Source organism: Chiloscyllium punctatum, chromosome 5, assembly GCF_047496795.1.
Source record: "Chiloscyllium punctatum isolate Juve2018m chromosome 5, sChiPun1.3, whole genome shotgun sequence".
In the NCBI taxonomy this organism is placed as follows: Eukaryota; Metazoa; Chordata; class Chondrichthyes; order Orectolobiformes; family Hemiscylliidae; genus Chiloscyllium; species Chiloscyllium punctatum.
The window spans coordinates 124,841,809-124,861,221 of record NC_092743.1 but is presented as its reverse complement, the minus strand read 5'-3'; positions in this window follow the sequence as shown (position 1 = coordinate 124,861,221).

Genomic DNA, 19,413 nt, shown 5'->3' with positions numbered 1-19,413 from the left:
GTTTGACAGGGTAAATGCTGAGAGGATATTTCCCCTCATGGGAGAGTAGAGGACCAGAGGGAAGAGTCTCAGAATAGTTAACAATCTGATACTTCTTGGTGACATACTGATTTTATTAAATATTGTGTATGTTTAAGACTGAGGTAAATAGATTCTTGATGGAACGCATTCTCATAATTGATAATCACTCTCGATTCAGTGTGAAGAGAGCTATTGGCTAATAAGTGCTTGGCAATTTGTAAAGCTGGAAGTTCAGCTAGTAAATGTACAACACAGCAGTAATATAAAGGGGCTGAATAGATTCAGGGAATCAAGGGTTATGGGGAAAGTGCAGGAAAGTGAATGTTAGGCACATTGGATCAGCCATGATTGTATTGAATGCCAAAGTATGTTTGAGGAATTGAACAACCTAATTCTGTTTCTAATGGTCTTATACCCTCAGGAAAAGTGTATCTAGATTAGATTCCCTGAAGTGTGGAAACAGGCCCTTTGGCCCAACAAGTCCACACCGAATCTCTGAAGAGTAACCCACCCAGACCCATTTCCCCTTGACTAAAGGACCTAACACTATTGGCAATTTAGCATGGCCAACTCACCTGACCGACACATCTTTGGACCGTAGGAGGAAACCAGAGCACCCAGAGGAAACCCACGCAGACATGGGGAGAATGTGCAAACTCCATACAGACAGTCACCTGAGACATGAATTGAACCTGGGTCCCTGGCGTTGTGAGGCAACAGTGCTAACCACTAAGCCACCATGCCGCCCCTTTCTACTACAGATAGATTGATAAGGACGTGGTCCTGAATATTTTAACCTTTGTTCGATCTCTCATAACATGGCAAAGGACAAGTTTAGCACTTTTGTCCTTCAGGACATAGTCAGTATGTTCAGTATTAATGAGCTGCTGAGCCACTCTCAGTGATGGACATTGAAGTCCCCACCCAAAGTACATTCTGGGTCCTTGCCACTTTCACTGCATCCTTCAAATGGTCTTCAACATGGAGAAGAATGGATTCATTGACCAAGAGTATTTCTTTGCTCGTGTTTGACTTGATGTCATGAGAAGTCTTAAGGTCCAGATTCAGTGTTGAGGCTTCTTCGGCGAGTTCCCTCCCAACTGTGTATCTCTGTGCAATCATTTAGTGAAACATGACATACCCAAGAAGAGTATTGCTATGCTCTGGGAAATTACCTGCAAAGTATGATTCTGTGAATATCACTATGTCATGCTGTTAGTCAAATATTCTGTGAGCCAGCTCCTCAGGTTTTGTCACAAAATCTCCAGATGTTTGCAAAAAGGATATTTCATGGTTGACAGGGCCTTGCATGCTGTTACCATTTTCAGTGTCTTCATTGTTACGTCAGTGCTGCATGCAGTTTCATTTCATTTCTCAGATTTTGATGCATTTAAATACAGCTGTATGGCTTGACAGGCCATTTCAGAGGGCATGTCAGAGGCAACCTTGTTGGTGTAGAACTGGAGTAATATTTAGGCCAGTCCAGATGAGAATAGGAGACTTTCCCTTGTTCATGAAATGCTGATTTTTCAGTTATTGTTTCATATTTATATTCCAGTGTTTTTTTTCAAAAAGATAAACATCACAATATTCTATTTATAGAGCATACCAATTCATATCAAGGGTGTTTGTGTATTTCTAGTTCCAATTAATTAATTTCATCAAGCATCGTGCCTCAATGACCACTGCCCTGATATCAATCGTTATGAAGTGCTTCGAGATGTTAGTAATGACAAGCATCAGCCTCCCAGATAGCCTTGATCAGTCACAATTCTCCAACTGTCAGAGTAAGTCCACAGCAGCTGCCACCTCTCTAGCCTTATATTCTTTCTTGGAACATCTGGAATAACAAGGACACCTATGTCAGACCTATGTTGACTTTAACTCCACCTTCAACTCAATAATTCCATCAAAACTCATCCCCAAACTCCAAGACCTAGGGTTGTACTCTCCCTTCTGCAACTGGATCCTCAACTTCCTGACCTGCAGACCACAATTAGTGAGGATAGGCAACAACATCTCCTTCACAATAATCCTCAACACCAGTGCCCTGCAAGGCTGCACACTCAGCCCTTTATGGTCTTTTTATATTCATGACTGTGTGGCCAAATTCAGCTCTAACTCCACTTACAAACTTGTTGATGACACCAACTTACTGGGTCGGATCTCAAACATCAATGAGACAGAGTACAGAAGGGGATAGGTAGCTTAGTGGCATGGTGTAAAGACATCAATCTCTCCCTTAATTTCAGTATAATGAAAGAACTGGCCATTGACTTCAGGAAGTGGAGTGAAGGACAGGTGTCAGTCTGTATTGATGGTGCTGAGGTGGAGAATTTCATGAATTCATGAATTTCAAGTTCATAGGAGTAAATCTCACCAACAATCCTAATCCATCCACATTGACGCTACAATCAAGAAAGCATACCAATGCCTCTACCTCCTCAGAAGACTAAGGAAATTCAGTATGTCCACAATGACTCTAAGCAATTTTTGTAGATGTATCATATAATGCATCCTATATGGATTCCTCACAGTTTAGTATGGCAACTGCTCTGTCCAAGAAAGCAAGAAATTACAGAGAGCTGTGAACGCAGCTCAGTCCATCACGTAAATCGTCCCTCCTTCCAACTGACTTTATCTACGCTTCCCACTGCCTCAGGAAAGTAGCCATCATCAACATCATCAATGACCCCTCCCAACCTGGTTTTACTCTCTTCCACCCTCTTCCATCGGAGAGAAGATACAAAAATTTGAAAACATGTATCAACAGATTTAAGAACAGCTTCTTCCCTGCAGTTATCATTCTTATGAATAGACCTCTCACATATTAGAGTTGATCTTTGTCTGCATGTTCTTTTTAGTAATCCTATTCTTTGCATTACGTGCTATTACCCTGATGTACTTATGTAAGATATGATTTGTCTGGTTAGCACACAAAAAAATATGTTGCACTGTATCTCAGTTCATGTGACATTAACAAATCAAATCAAATCAAGCTTGTAACTTTATCATTCTCGTCTTCTGTTATGGACTAAGCCAGACCACTCAAAACATTCGTAAGCAGGCAGCTCAGACCATAACTTTGTAATTTGTTTCGGGAATTGTACAGTGATAATTACCCAGATTAAGTCAGCTAGGTGGACTACTAGATTTTAAAATAGACAAAAATGTATTCACAAACTTACACAATGAAACACAAAGAACAGAATAAGGAATCCCTACAGAACTTAGCCTATCCAACTCAACTTAATCATGCTGTTTTGAATATACACAACAGTCCCAATAAGCAAATGGAACACATGTTTACAGGTTGAAGTTGAAGGGCAGAGAGAGAGAATGAGTTTCCACACAGCTCCCTGTTGAACTCCTCACCAGGTCAGACTGAACTAAAACTGCTCAGCTCAGCTCAGGAGCTGACCCTTTCTTCATACAGATCACTTCTAAAACATGTCCACTTTGGCCTGAAGTGTCATCTGTTTACATATAAAGAAAAGGCCTCTCAAAATCCTTTTCATCTCTGTCACAACCAGACTGATCAGAGTCTAGCCTTTCAAAACCTGGTTAGTAGTGTAAAAACACATATACACTGTACTAACTATAAACATGCAAACATGCACAACCCCATGCAAATTCAGGCTGTGGCACACCCACCACCGAATACCTCTCTAGCTTATTCAGGTTTCGATAGCGTATCGGCGATCATGTTTTTGCAAACTGCCACATGCACAATTAGCAAGTTTTGAGAAGATTTGTAGCTCAGGTTGAGACTTTGGATGTAGGTTTGCTTACTAGACTGAAAGGTTCATTTCCAGATGTTTCGTTACCTTGCTAGGTAACATCCTCAGGGGGCCACATGCAAAACAATGCTGAAAATCCCTGCTTTCTATTTATATGTTTGGGTTTCTTTGGGTTGGTGATGTCATTTCCTGTGGTGAACTCACTTCCTGTTCCTTTTCTCAGGGAGTGGTAGATGGGGTCTACCACAAAAAGACATGACCCTCTTTCACTAGTATCCTTACATACGGATGAGGAAGGACACCACTTCGACTGGGACAATACACCCATCCTGGAACAAGCCAAACAAAGGCATGCACAAGAATTCCTAGAATATGCACTCCAACTGGAACTCTATCAACAAGCATATTGGGTTAGACCCCATCTACCACCCCCTGAGGAAAGGAACAGGAAGTGACTTCACTACAGGAAATAACATCACCAACCCAAAGAAGCCCAAACATATAAATAGAAAGCAGGAATTTTCAGCATTGCCTCACCTGACGTCCACTGAAGATGTTACCTAGTAGGGTAACAAAACATCTGGAAATGAACCTTTCAGCTCAGCGAGCAAACCTACATCCAAAACATGCACAATTGTCAATTTGAATAGCTTCAACAACAAATTCCATTGAAACAGTCTGGCACTTTTGTCCTTAAATTTTTCCACAAATGTCAATGGGTTGTGATCAATGTATATGATTGTCTCAGATGCATTGCTGTTAATAAAAGCACTGAAATGTGTAATGCCAATGCCAAGCTTAAAGTTTCTTTCTCCACCATGAATAACTCTGATGATGAACTTTCAACTTTCTCCAAAAATACCAGATGGGTCTTTCTATCCCTTCGTCATCCTCCTGCAGGAGCACCATACCGACACCCACATCACTGACATCGATAGCCACCTTGAAAAGCTTTGTGTAATCTGGTGTGGCTAATAATGGGCCAGTGGTTAACACAGTTTTTAGGCTGTCAAATGCCCTTTGACAATCCACTGTCCACTGTCCGCTGAAATCTCTTGCACTTTTTAACTAATTTGGTAAGTCGAGTAGCCACACTGCTAAAACTTGGCAGAACTTTCTGATAAAATTCACTCAATCCCAGGAACCGTAATACTGCTTTTTTTGACAATGGTGTGGGAAATTCCCCAATTACTTTTGTTTTCACATCCCCGTTGGGCCATTTGTCCATGTCCAATAACATGGGCCAGGAAAATGACTTGGGCTTTGGCAAATGCACTTTTAGCTAGGTTTACCATCAAGTCTGCCTTCCGAAGTTGATGGAACAAGTCCGATAAATGCTGTAAATGTGCCTTTCGTGAGAGACTAAAAATCACCAGGCCCTGAATATACACTACACAGTTGGATAATCCAGCAATGACCTTATTAGTCGGTCTCTGAAATGTGGCTCATACCAGATGGCATGGCTTTGATATAGTCCATTTGGCATTACGAAAGCCAAAATTGCCTTTTCTCTCTCTGACAGAGGTACTTACCAGTAGCATCCAAGCAAGTCCAAGTTAGAAATGTAAGCTGCTTGCCCCACTGTTTCGACACAGTCCTCCAACCATGGAATTGGATATGCATCAGTCTTTGTAATGGCACTGACTTTGTGATAGTCCACACATAACCATTGGGTACCATCTGGCTTTGGCACCATGACTATGGGTAAGCTCCAGTTACTGTAACTCACTTTGATTATGCCATCTTGGAACATGCTCTCTATCTCCTTCTGAACCTGTGCCAACTTAGAGGGTTATGCCGATAAGGATAATGCTGAATCGGAACAGCATCTAGCTACATCATGCACAATTAGGTTAGTACTTTCCAGCTTGTTTCCGCATATCTCCCCATAATAATAACTCATTCAGGTCATTTTGATTTTATTGTGGAAGGTAACTTAATAATTTATCTGAGTTTTTGATAACTTCCTCATTGTCCAGTTTGATTTGAGGAATGTCCAATTCAGAATCCTCTGAACTTGGTTCTTCCTTCTGTGCTGTAAACATTAACACCTTCTCTTGCTTTCCTTCCCAATCAAAATACCTTTTGAGCATATTCACATGACACACTGTGAGATTTCTCCCTGTCTGGAGTCCTTATCAAGTCATTCACCTCACTCAACTTCTTCTCAATTTGATAAGATCCACTAAACCTTGCTTTTAAAGGCTCACCTGTCACTCGAGGTAACACCAATACATTATCCCTAATCGCAAAATTGTGAATTTGTGATTTCTTCTCCGCTTCCTGTTTCGTTGTATGCTGCAATACTTTTAAATTTATCCAGCCAACTCTCCAGCTCTTTTTAATCATTCTTTAAAATTTGACACGTAATCCAAATGAGTTGTCATTGAATTCTGACTTATTAATTTCTCCTTAATCAATTTTAGTGGTCCTCTTACTTTATGCCCAAAAATCAATTCAAATGGACTGAATTTGGTCAATTCATTTGGTGCATCTTTGATTGTAACTCCCTTATCCCAATCATCAGGATAATCCTGACCATAAGCCCTCAACATGGTCTTTCATGTTTGATGCCATCTCTCTAGCGCTCCCTGCTATTCGGGATACTTTATTCCCAAGTTATGCATAACCTCCTTCAATAGTTTGGATGTAAAGTTTGATCTTTGACCTAACTGGATCTCTGTTGGTAGTCCATATCTAGTTAAAAAAAAAGTAATTCTTCTACAACCCTTTTAGCAGTGATGTTGCATAATTGGATTGCCTTTGGAAATCTAGTTGACACATCCATTATTGTTAATAAATACTTATTACCACTTTTTGTTTGAGGTAGGCGACATGAAACAAGATTCTTGTGAAAGGTTTCTCAAATGCTGAAATAGGAATTAAAGGTACAGATTTTATTACTGCCTTGGTTTTCCGATTAACTGACATGTATGACATGCCTGGCAAAATTCAACAACACCTTTGTGTAGTCCAGGCCAGTAAAAATGTCTTTGTATTTTAGCCTGTGTTTTCCTCACATGACCTCCAAGTGGTAGCTCATGCACCATTTGTAACACTTCCTTTCTATACCCTACTGGCAAAACAATTTGATGAATCTCTGCCCATTTTTCATCTGCTTGACTGTGTAATGGTCTCCATTTCCTCATTAAGACATTTGTTAAGTAATAACACAAAAGAAGGCATTCATTCTCATTCCTTGTATATGCCTTTTGATAAAACTGTTTTAATTCCTCATCTTTCTGCTGTAACTCAATCAGCTTAGCAGAGCTAAAAGCACTATTTGCTACTTCTCTGTTCCACTTATCTGATCAAAGAACATTTTGGATAACACTGTGTCAGCTTCCTCATCTGTGCCTTTTGCTCCTTCCTGCTTCAGCTTGTGCCTCTGTGATCTTGTGATTGCACAATCAGGGAAAATTCCTGGTTAACTATTCTCCAGGTCTTATGTTGTCTGCATCTCCACTGGCTTTTCAACTAGAGTAGATAGCACACCTACCGGTGATTAAGCTATATCATCTGCAAGGACAAATTGTATTCCTGCATCTGAGACTACGTCCAGTACTCCTACCACAAATTCTGCACTCTTCTCTGGATTCTGTACCCTCACCTTACATAACTGAGCACTTTTTGTCTCACCATGAATTCCTGTTACAAGTACCTTTTCTGGCAATCGGCCCTCAGGAGTGCATATCTCCTCATCCCTCAGCATTACAGACTGAGAGGATCCTGTGTCCCTTAATATTGTAACTTCTTTACCTATTACTCCCAGCCTATGTGAATAAACTTTACACTTGTATGTATATTTTTTAAACAGATCTGGCACTTGCTCTTTAATCAACCTCTGATCATCTTGTACACTCTGAGGCCATTGTCTAACTTCCCTTGTGCTTTTTGTTACTAGTCCAATAAAACTTCCAGGCTTGTCTGGTTTTCCTAGATTTGGATTTCTCCTAGCACACCAACAGTGTGATTTTGTGTGGCCCACTTTATTACAATGAAAACACCGGGAGCTTTTTAAACTTCTTTGTCCCCCTCAAGGGTTTCTCTTTTACCCTGTGGCAAGTTATCCTTGTGATCTTCATTGAGGTCTACCTTTCCCTTTCCACGTGAGGATTTCTCTTTGCCCCAATTTCTATCCCTCATGGACTGAAATTGATTGTGGAAGCGAATCCGAGTTTTATGGACCAGCTCATAATCATCAGCCACTCCAGCTGCTAACCTTGCTGTTTTAACTCTCTGCTCTTCCTCATGAGTTTGCACCACTCCCTCAGCCTTTTAAGCTGACTTTCCTTTTTAAGTGTCAATTTTTGAAGTTAAAAACTTTCTCTTTTTCTTTCTCTTCTACTCTTTATCGTAACACAAACTGTTTCATGTCTGCTGCCGTTCCCTTATCTCTCGCTTCTAACTCGAGCTGCTTCATTTGCAATTGAATCCTTGCCATCTCCCTAGATTCTGATGGTTTCTCCAGCAAGTTTAAATGCTGACCTACTGCTGTAATTATCTCTCAGTTTCTCACAGAAGCAGGCAGTTTCAATTCCAGCTTCTCTGCTAATTCTTGCAACTTGGTCTTATTCACTTTTTGCAAAACTTGCAAATTCACCGCATCCACATCCAGAAAACTTTTGCCAACTGGGAAAGCCATTCCTATCCCAAGCTTTGTCTACCCAACCAAACCAACACCTGAAATAAAGACACCAGCACCTACCACTTGCTGTTTAAAATCTTGTAAAGAGCACCCAATCTGTTATAGACTAAGCCAGACCACTTAAAATTCTTAAGCAAGCAGTTCAGACCATAACTTTGCAATTTGTTTCAGTAAGTGTACAAAGAAAATTACTGGGGTTAAGTCAGCTACATTGACTATAAGATTTTAAAACAGACAAAAATAAAATTCACAAGATTACACAATGAAACACAAAGAGCAGAATAAAGAACCCCTACAGAATTCAGCCTATCCAACTAGACTTAATTATGCTGTTCCGAATATACACAACAGTCCCAATAAGCAAACTCCCTTTAAAAACCAAGATAAATGGAACACATGCTTACAGATTGAAGTTGAAGGGCAGAGAGAGAGAATGAGTTTCCACACAGCTCCCTGGTGAACTCCTCACCAGGTCAGACTGAACTAATCTGCTCAGCTCAGCTAGACAGCTGACTACTCCCCTTTCTTTATACAGGTCACTTCTAAAACATGACCACTTTGGCCTGAAGGCTCATCTGTTTATATATAAAGAAAAGGCCTCTCAAAATTCTTTTCATTTCTGTACCAAACCAGACTGATTGGAGCCTTGCCCGGTTTATTACCCTTCTGGAAAAAAAATCAAGGACAGAGCATCCTTGAGCCAAGGAACAGCTTTTATTAAAAAAAGATTAGCTTTGTGACACTTCCAACATTCAAGAATTGCATTTTTTAGATGTTTACATGGAGAATACTATCTCCAACTTTGCCGTTGCATGTCTAGACTATTTTCATGATTCTGTGGCAAGAACCAAATATCTATAGAAACAAAATATCAATTCCACAAAAAAATAAAATATTAGGTCAAATTATTCATCTTAAACGCCTCCATCTGGTTCCTTCAGACCTTCCTTCTTTGACCAATCTTTTCAACACCGAGTATCTCTTTCACTCAGTAATATTTGTTGCCTAATTTTATGTCTTTAAGAGCATCTTAAGACATCTTTTACTGCACTCACTCTATATATTCATGTCGTTTGTCTTGTTTCTATAACTTGAAAGTTGTTTGCTTGTAAGATCCAAAACAATCTTTAAAGCAATTTAATTTAACAATCTGATTCTTCTGACTGGCACACAGATTTTAATAATTGAGGCTTTAAATTTTAAATACCATTAACACATTACTGTTTACAGCGTTGATGTATACTGCCTTATACAAAATATGATCGTTTTGTGAAGAAAAACTTTCTGAAAGCTATCCCTTTGACTTTTTCAAAGAAGCTATTCAAAGGTGGTGACAGAATACGTTGAGACATATTTATTAATATCTTCAATGTGACAGATTTCACCCATGTCAGCACACACAATTGTCATACCATTTTTAAAGGTAGCATAACAGACCATCTGTGACACCATCTATTAAATTTAGACAGAAATAGTGGTAGAAACAGTTCAAAAACATTTTCACAGAGCCAATGATCATTGATGTGGAATATAAGTTTCCATTTGAATCTTTTTTTATGACCTTGGCATTAATCAGAATAACATTGCAAAGTAGTGCAAAATAACATAGATACAGGAGTCTGCTATTCATTCTCCCAAACTCAACTAGATTGTGGTCAACTTCATGCACATTTAGTGTTTATCTATTAATAAGTTTTATCTAACAAAATCTATTGATCACAACCTTGTAGTGCAGGTAACAAAATCTAATACAATCTGCCCAAGGCTTTTTAGTGTCTTTATAAACAGTTCTATGTCAAAGATTTTAAAAAATGTCCTTTTGGGGACTTGGGCACCCAAATCTCAAGGTAGCCCTTACATGAGTGTCTGACCAAACCTCTCAGCCCCCATTCAATAAATACAGCATTGCATTAAGTTTTAAAATTACTTCTTGTAACTTTGTACTGGATTCTAGAGATTTGTAAACAAATCCCTTTCTACCACAAATACACAGAAACCTGCAGCCAAAACAGAAATACTAAATATTCAAGGTTGGCCAACATGCTAAGCTGGCAGTCAGTAACATCCACATCTCAAGAAAGAGCACATTTCAGAAAATTGTACATTTGTACAGCCTGTTTAACTTTTCTATGGGCTGAATAGCAATATAGCAATAATTCAGAAAAGATTTACCAGGATGTTACCTAGTTTCCAGGGTATGACCTATGAGAGATTAAACAAACTTTGTTTTCACATAAACATTGTGGGCTGAGAGGCAACTTAACATAAGTCTGAAAAATTATGAAGGGCATGGATAGAATGAATTGTTAGTCTTTTTCCCAGGTAGAAATGTTGATTATGAGGGGACATAAGTTTAAGGTTAACGAAGATGCGAGAGGTAATATTTTGCAAGAATAGGATTAAGTGCCTTGAATGTGCTGCCAGAGGAAGTGGTTGAACCAGAGACAATCACAATGTTTAAGAAGCATTTTGACAGATATATGAGTAGGTATGGAATAGAGTGATATGGAACATGTCCAGGCAAAAAAAAAAGTCATAGTCATACGGTTGAGCAACACAGAAACAGACCCTCTTGGTTCATCTCATTCATGCTGACCAGATATCCTAAATTAATTGATTCCCATTTGTCATCTTATGGCCCATATCCTTCCCCATTCATATACCCATCCAGATACTTTTTAAATGTTGTAATTGTACCAGCCTCCACTACTTCCTCTGGCAGCTCATTCCATACACGCACCACCCTTGGCACGAAAACGTTGCCCCTTAGGTCCCTTTTATATCTTTCCTCTCTCACCCTCAACCTATCTCCTCTAGTTCTGGACTCTCCTACCCTGGGAAGGAGACCTTGGCTGTTTACCCTATCCATGCCTCTCATGATTTTATAAACCTCTCTAAATGTCACCCTTCAATCTCCAATGCTGCAGGGTAAATAGCCTCAGACTATTCAGCCTCCCCCCATATGTCAAATCCTCCAACCACAGCACTATCCTTTTAAATCTTTTCTGTACCCTTTCAAGTTTAAAGCTTTTGAGTTTAGAAAGGCATCATGTGTTGGGGTGTGATGGGTGGGCCGAAAACCTGTTCCTGTGCTACACTGTTTGTTGTTTTTTTGTTCAGAATGAGGCACTCAATGTGTTAATGTGGGTAGATTCTACTGCAGCATCTGAGCGTCTTAAACTTCAGTCTATCACTTATTTCAGTGTGAAGTCAGGCTTGTTTAATATTCAGATATCTGACATTTTGTTTATCAAATACACTGACTCAGAGGTATAAAAATCAGGAAGAGCTGTTGAAATCAGTTTTAAGTAGCATCAATAATCAATGGCTTTGATTCCAATGCCAGCTGAAAGAAAAGGAGAGTCCCACCAATACATAAAGGCTGAAGATGAGGAAATGATGGCTTTCCAATTTTTTGCTGCTAATAGCAGATTATGGAGCAAAATCCATCATATGAGATCACTAACTATTTTTGCATTTGCTCAATTACCTGTCATCCAACACAATGTACCAATTTATTTATCATTGCTACAAAGCAGCAAAAATTTACAAAGATCTTGCCAGGTTTGGAGGAGAGATTGAATTGTCTGGGGCTACTTTCACTGGAGTGTTAGAGGCTGAGGGGTGACCTGATAGAGATTTATAAAATCATGAGGGGCATTGATAGGGTGAATAGATAAGGTCTTCTTCCCTGGGTAGGGGAGTCCAAAACTAGAGGGCATAGCTTTAAGGTGAAAGGGGAAAGATTTAAAAGGGACCTAAGGGGCAACTTGTTCATGCAGAGGGTGGTGCGTGTATGATACGAGGAAGTGGTGGAGACTAGTACAATTACAACAATTAAAGGGGATTTTGACCATACATGAATCGGAAGGGTTGAAAGGGATATGGTCTAAATGCTGGTAAATGGGACTGGATAAATTTAGGATATCTGGTCAGCATAGACAGGTTAGCCTGAACATGCTATTTTCTATCACTCTAAATAAACTGGCTAATCTGTTCAAAAGGAAAATTATTTTAACCTTATGTTTTTATCCAAACAAATCTTCATGGCATAACATATAGAACACTGAAACCATAGTAGCAGTAGTGTTGTGGTGATGTCACTGAACGAGGGAGTTTAGCTAATGGATGACATTAATTCAAAGAAGAACAAAGAACAAATAAAATTACAGCACAGGAACAGGTCCTTTGGCCCTCAGAGCCTGTGCCAATCCAGATCCTTTATCTAAACCTGCCACCTATTTTCTAAGGGTCTGTACCCCTTTGCTCCCTGCTTATGCATGCTTCTGTCTAGATACATCTTAAATGACTCTATCGTTCCCGCTCCTACTACCTCTGCTAGCAACATGTTCCAGGCACCCACCACTCTCTGTGTGAAGAACTTTCCAAGCATATCTCTCTTAAACTTTCCTGACCAAGGGTCAGGAAACCTGCTGCTGGTCACCATCTACCTTATTCACACACCAGAGGTAATGGTTCAGCTTATTGCCATGTTGAACACTACTTACAAAGGTTCACAGAGGGTGTGAAGAGCACAAAATGTATTCTGGATGGGGCACTTCAATGTCCATCACCAAAACTGGCTCAGCAGCACCTGTACTCAGTGAGCCCTAAAGGAATAGATCTGTAGCTAGCAATTAAGAAAAAATATATTTAACTTTGTCCTCACTAACCTGTAGAAGATGCATCTATCCATGCAAATATCAACAGGACTGGTCACTGCACAGTTCTTGAGGACATAAAGTCCTATTCTCACATCAAACATGACTTCCATCACATTGTGTGAGACATTTGTCTTGCTGAATGGGTTAAATCTCAAACAGGTTTAGTAACTCTAGACTGGGCATTAATGAGGCCACTGTGGGCAATTGGGACTGGCGGGATTGTATTCAAGTATAATGTGCAGCCTCATGGTCTGGCCTATTCCCCACTCTACCGTTACTACCGAGTCAAGGGATTAACCCTTAATTCAGTGATGAGGAGAAGAGGATCAGTATCAGCCAATCTTTAAAATGAGCTGTTAGCCTGGTGCATAGGACAATATGTCAAGCAGCAGAGCAATAGATAACAGAGTTAAACAATTACACAGATCCAAGCTCTGCAGTCATGCCACAGACATGACTGGTTTTGGATAATTAAACACCTCGTAGGAGGAGGTGGCTCCACAAATATCGCTAACCTGAACAACAGGGAAGCCCAGCTCATCAGTAAAAAAGACAAAGTTGAAGCATTTGCAAGCAATTTTAGCCAAAAGTGCCAAAATGATGATTTATCTCAGCCTCCTTCAGAGGTCTGTAGCATTACAATACCAGTCTTCAGCCACAAAAAAAAACACAGAAGTTATTGGAGAAACTCAGCAGGTCTGGCAGCACCTGTGATGAGAAAACAAAGTTAATTAGTCCAGTGACCCTCCTTCAGAACTGTTGGGATGAAGGGTCACTAGACTTGAAATGTTAACTGTGCTTTCTCTCCATAGATGTTGCCAGACCTGCTGTGTTTTCTCCAGAAATTTGTGTTTTGTTTCAGGTCTCCATAATCCATAGTTTGTTTTCTTCCTTCACTTCAGATTCACTCCACGTGATCAAGAAATAGTTGGAAGTATTGGATACTACAAAGGCTATTGGCCCTGACAACATTCCACAATAGTACAGAAAACATGTGCCCTAGAAATTGTCATGGCCTTAGCTGTTCCAGCCCAGTTACAAAATTGACATCTACCTGGTAACGTGGAAAAATGCCCAGATATATCCTACACACAAGAAGCAGAGCAAATCCAGCCTGGTCAATGACTGACCCATTTCTCTACTCTCGATCTAAGTGTGGAAGGTGTCGGTAATAAGTTGACATATACTTGATTACGATATACATTGAGTTTGAGTTCCTTTCACATCTTCAAACATTTGTCACCTAGAAAAAAATATGGGCAACAGATGCATTGGAACATTATCAATTACAAATCTCCCTCCAAGTCACTTACCTCTTGAGTTAAAAATGTAATCACTGACAATTCATGATCATTAGGTCAAAGTTCTGGAACTTTCTTCCTATGGATGTGTGGACGACAATGCTTCAGGAAGGTAGCTTAATACCACATTCTCAAAGCAATGAGGCATGAGTAATAAATGCTGACTTAACCAGCAATGTGCAGACCTCATGAATGTGCAAATCAATTTATGAGAAAATCTCTTGGCAAGAAGAATGTTACTGATTGAAATCTAAGCACATTCCTGGAACAAAAACAGAACTTGCTGGCAAAGCTCAGCAGGTCTGATAGCTCTGATTTCTCCCCACAAGTGTTAATGTTTTGGTTTGAGTGACCCTTCTTCAGACCTGATGGTAGCTAGAGTCAGCTTATATGCAGAAGGTAGGTAAGGTGGAGTGGGGATGGATGGGTGGTAAGGAGTAAATGATAGGTGGTGTTAAGAGCACAAAGAGAGAAGAACAGTTGGACAGAAAAAGGAGTGGATAACGATCAGGCTAGGAGGGTGAATAGCTATTAATGGGGACTGTTTGTGGACAGTTTGTGGTGGGAGTTGAGGTAAGGACATGGGAGATCACAAGCACTAAAGTTGTTGAACTCAATATTGAGCGTGTAATAGCACAATAGAATTGAATATCCTTTATTGTCACATGTACTTCAATAGAGAAGTACACAGGTACAGTGAAAAGTTTTAACAATGGCTGCATCTAATGGTACCATTTTAGTTACAAGTACCTAAGCACAAATCTTGGATACAACAGAGGAATAAAAGGAAAAGTGGTAGCATTACTTAGTGTCTAAAAAAAATTAGAAATAAAATAGTTATAACATAGTTAAAGGATTTATATTACAGTCCGGTGAAGAATTTCAAATCAACATTACATTGAGCAGCGTTAAAGCAGCTCTGCAAGCATGTGGTCTCACTGCCAATGCCAGGCCCCAGTCCAACAACTGTCCCACCCTGCTCCAAGCCTCCAGTCTACTCTACGCCGGCAGTCAGCTGCACAAAGGTAAGTTGTGCTGATCCGGGACTTGGGTTCCCCCTTGCGCTGCTCCAGGACTTGGGTTGCTCTTCGTGCTGTTCCAGGTCTGCTGAAAAGAAAGAAATAAAAGGAAAGAAAAAGAACAGGTGGAGCAGAGGAGCTCCAGATGGAGAGTCATACTCTGGTGCCACCTTGCCAATGAATCTGCAGACGACTTGGTAACGAGGCCTGGGGGGTGGGAGTTGAGGTAAGGACATAGGAGATCACAAGCACTAAAGTTGTTGAATTCGATGTTGAGTCCAGAAGGATGCAAGGTCCCCCACATTCCTGGAAGTTTGTGCTGTCTATTTAGCTTTGACTATATTAAAGATCTTGGAATTCCAGCTGCTTGAAATGGAACACCAGCAGTCCAACAGGTGATGCATCATAACAGTCACATCCCTGATAAGTTTTGTGTACAAGTACTAATTAAGTCTGAGTACCAAATATTGAAGGTAATCCAGGTTTAGGTTTGTCAATGGTCAGATAGTCTGTAGATGGGTGGTGAGTGTTAGAACCTTGTGGAATCCTTAACTATTCTATCCTAGGGAATTGCCTTGGCAATTGAAAATTCCACTGGGAATTCCCCTATGCCTGGAATTCTTTAAAGGTACCTATCTAAATCAAAGAATCTGCAGAATTCTGCTGTCGGTAAGTAAATAGTTATACAGGAAAAATTAAACAGAGATCTAGCCTAATTCCTGGATAATTATGAATCTGGCCTACCAATTTACCATTCACCAGCCCAAATACTACTCCCCCAGACACTTTACCCTAAACCTTGCATAATTCTCAATCAAATATTCAAAACCATGCTGTCACCATTCTATGTTCTTCTATCTAGCATAAATGCACTAATCATGCAGCGATTGATAAAACAATAATCTGGGTTCTGTATTTTATAAGTCTATATTGCAAATAATGTGAACTGAGCGACCATAACTGACCCTGTTATCTGCTACTGTATTCTGTGTACAGAGTCATAAGACTATTACGGCTTATCCTTTCCTGGGAGCAGTGACTGATGATAGTTTAAGGTGTGATGCTTAAAGATATATGCTCATCATATGACAACCTGAGGTAGCACAGAGCCTTTTACACACAAACTTTCACCTTGGTTACCCACTACTCTCAGCTTTTGCCCTACAAACATGTCACAGTGCAGATAATTGCTTAATGTACTCACCATCATCACACCCATGATGGCCCATATATTGCCATTTAGATATTCCTATGGCTAGCTGACAATCTGCAAACTTCATTTTCTAATTCTACTTCAAAATGAAGACAGCCCATGATAGGCACAAAACACAGTTTCATAAGGAAGGGGTCTCTGAACTGTAGATATCTAATTCATTGTGGAGAAGAAGTGTACCAATTTTTGAGACAGGAGGCCACAGAAGACAGCAGGAATCGATGAGTAAATATTAATTTGATAGTTTGTCATTCTGCTACTGTTCTTTCTGCACCACTGTGTCAATGAATCGTATCCCAAAACCTTCATGTCAACTTTTTATTGCCAACAAAAAGCAAGCTCCTCTCCTTAGGTATTCTTTTACTTTATACTTTTCTTTCTCAAAGTGTTCTGCAACAAGTTGACATACGACCTTTGGTCTCTGGCTACGTTGGCAATTTGCAACAGGCAGCATGATATACTCTATCCCTCCTCAGCATTGAAACAGAGGTGACCGGCTTAGGATGGTCAGACACTAACCCTGAGGGGAATGTTGTTAAATATGCAGAAAACAAATGAACTGGAGAACCTGGAGGAGGTACATAGGGACAAAAACATTGTTAGCTTTAGTATCAGGAGATATCACCTCTTGGAAATCCTGGAGATCTTGAGCTTTTGAATCCTCTGTTTAAAAAGTACTAATCAATGATTGAGCTATTTGGAACCATATTGAATTGTGTTGCAAATGGAACCTGGAGTGGAAATATCCACAAGAGCCAAGTGCAGTATTTTGAAAGACATTTAAAACACTCCATCCAGACCTAGAATTGCATTGGTATCCCTTCATTGACTGTCAAGCTCCCAGAATTGCCTTTCTAACACCACTTTGATTATACCTCCATCCAAACTGGAGCAGTTCAAGAAGTCAGCTCACCACTACTTTCTCAATAAAAATTGTGATTGCCAGTAAATGCACACAATGAAACACTGGATTTGATGGGAAGTGGAGCAGGGCCTGTGCAGGGAAGGGTGGGTTTCAGATTCCAGAGCGGAGACAGATTTTGTGTTATTCATTTGTGGCACAAGGGCATTGTTGGTTGATCAGCATTTATTGCACATCACTAGTTGTCCCTGAGAAGGTGATGGTGATCTGCTTTCTTGAGCCACTGCAGTCCACGTGCTGTAGACTGATCCACAATGCCTTGAGGGAGGGAATTCCTGGATTTCACCCAGCGATAAAGGAACGGTGATATATTTCCAAGTTCAGTTGGTGGGTGGCTTAGAGGAGAACCTGCAGGAGATGGCACAATCATGTATCCAATAGATGGAAGTAGTCTTGGATTTGGCAGGTGCTGTCTAAGAATGTTTGGTGAATTTCTGCAATGCATCTTATAGAGTACACACTGCTGCTACTGAGCTTTGGTAATAGAGAGAATGGATGTTCGTGGACGTGGTGCTACTCAAGAGGGTTGCTTTCTCCTGGATGGTGTCAAACGTCTTCAATGTTGTTGGAACCCAAACTGGGCATCAGTGAGTAGGTTACTGCTGAGCAGATGCTGTTGATGATTGTGAGTAGACTGATGGGGCAGTAATTGGCAGGTTGGATTTGCCCTGTTTTTTTATGTTCAGGACATAACTGGGCAATTTTTCTCATTCTTGATTAGATGACAGTGCTATAACTCAACTGGGAGAGTCTGGCTAGGACAGCAACAAGTTCATGAGCAGAAGTCTTCAGTAATATTTCCAACTGTTGTCAGGGCTCATCACCTTTGCATTATCCAGTACATTAAACCATTACTTGATTTCATATGGAGTGAGTCGAATTAACTGAAGACTGGCATCAATCATGCTGTGGACCACTGGAGGAGGCTAAAATGAATTCTCTAGTTGGCTCTTCTGGCTGGAGATTGCTGTGAATACTTCAGCCTTAGCTTTTGTACTGATGTTCTGGACTCGTCTATCATTGAGGGTAGAGATATTTATGGAACCTTCTCCTCCAGTGAGTTGTTTAATTGTTCACACCATTCCTGACTAGATGTGGCAGGACTGCAGATCTTTAAACTGATCTGTTGGTTGGGAGATTGCTTAGCTTTGTCTATCACGTGCTGCTTAGGGTGTTTCGCATGCAAGTATTCCTGTTTCGTAGTTTCACCAAGTTAACACTTCATTTTCAGGTATGTCTGATACTGCTCCTAGTATGCCCTCCTGAAACCTCCATTGAAGGAGGTTGGGGGTGGGGCGTGGTGGGAGGGGGGGGGTGATTCCCTGATTTGATGGGTAACCATTGAATGGAGTTAGGGTGGGCCATGAGTTGCATACTGTGCTTAGTTTCAAATCTGCTGCTGTTGATGACCCACAGCACCTCATGGATGCCCAATCTTTAGTTGCAAGAAATTTAAACCAAAATCTTTGATTTTATGTACCACAAATAAGGAAAAAAAAGTCTCAAATTCAGATTTTAAACATTGAACACAAACTCTGCTCATGTAGAGTTGAAATTTTACAGGCTTTATAGCTCAGCTAATTAAATGTTTTTTAAAAATAAATTCTTGGGATGTGAGCAAGTGTTCTATTCGTCAGGCACAACCTGGACATTGTTCAGGTTCAGATGCATTTTTCTGAAGACTGCTTTGGTATCTGTGAAGTCATGAATGTTGCTGAATATTGTGTAATGGTCCACGAATATCACCCCTCCCCCCCCCACCCGAGTCCTGACTCCATGAAACAACTGAAGATGGTTGCTTCAAGGACACCACCTTGAGGAGAGGTCCTGAAGCTGAGATGATAAACCTCCAACCATCTTTGGTACTATGTTTGACTCCAACCAG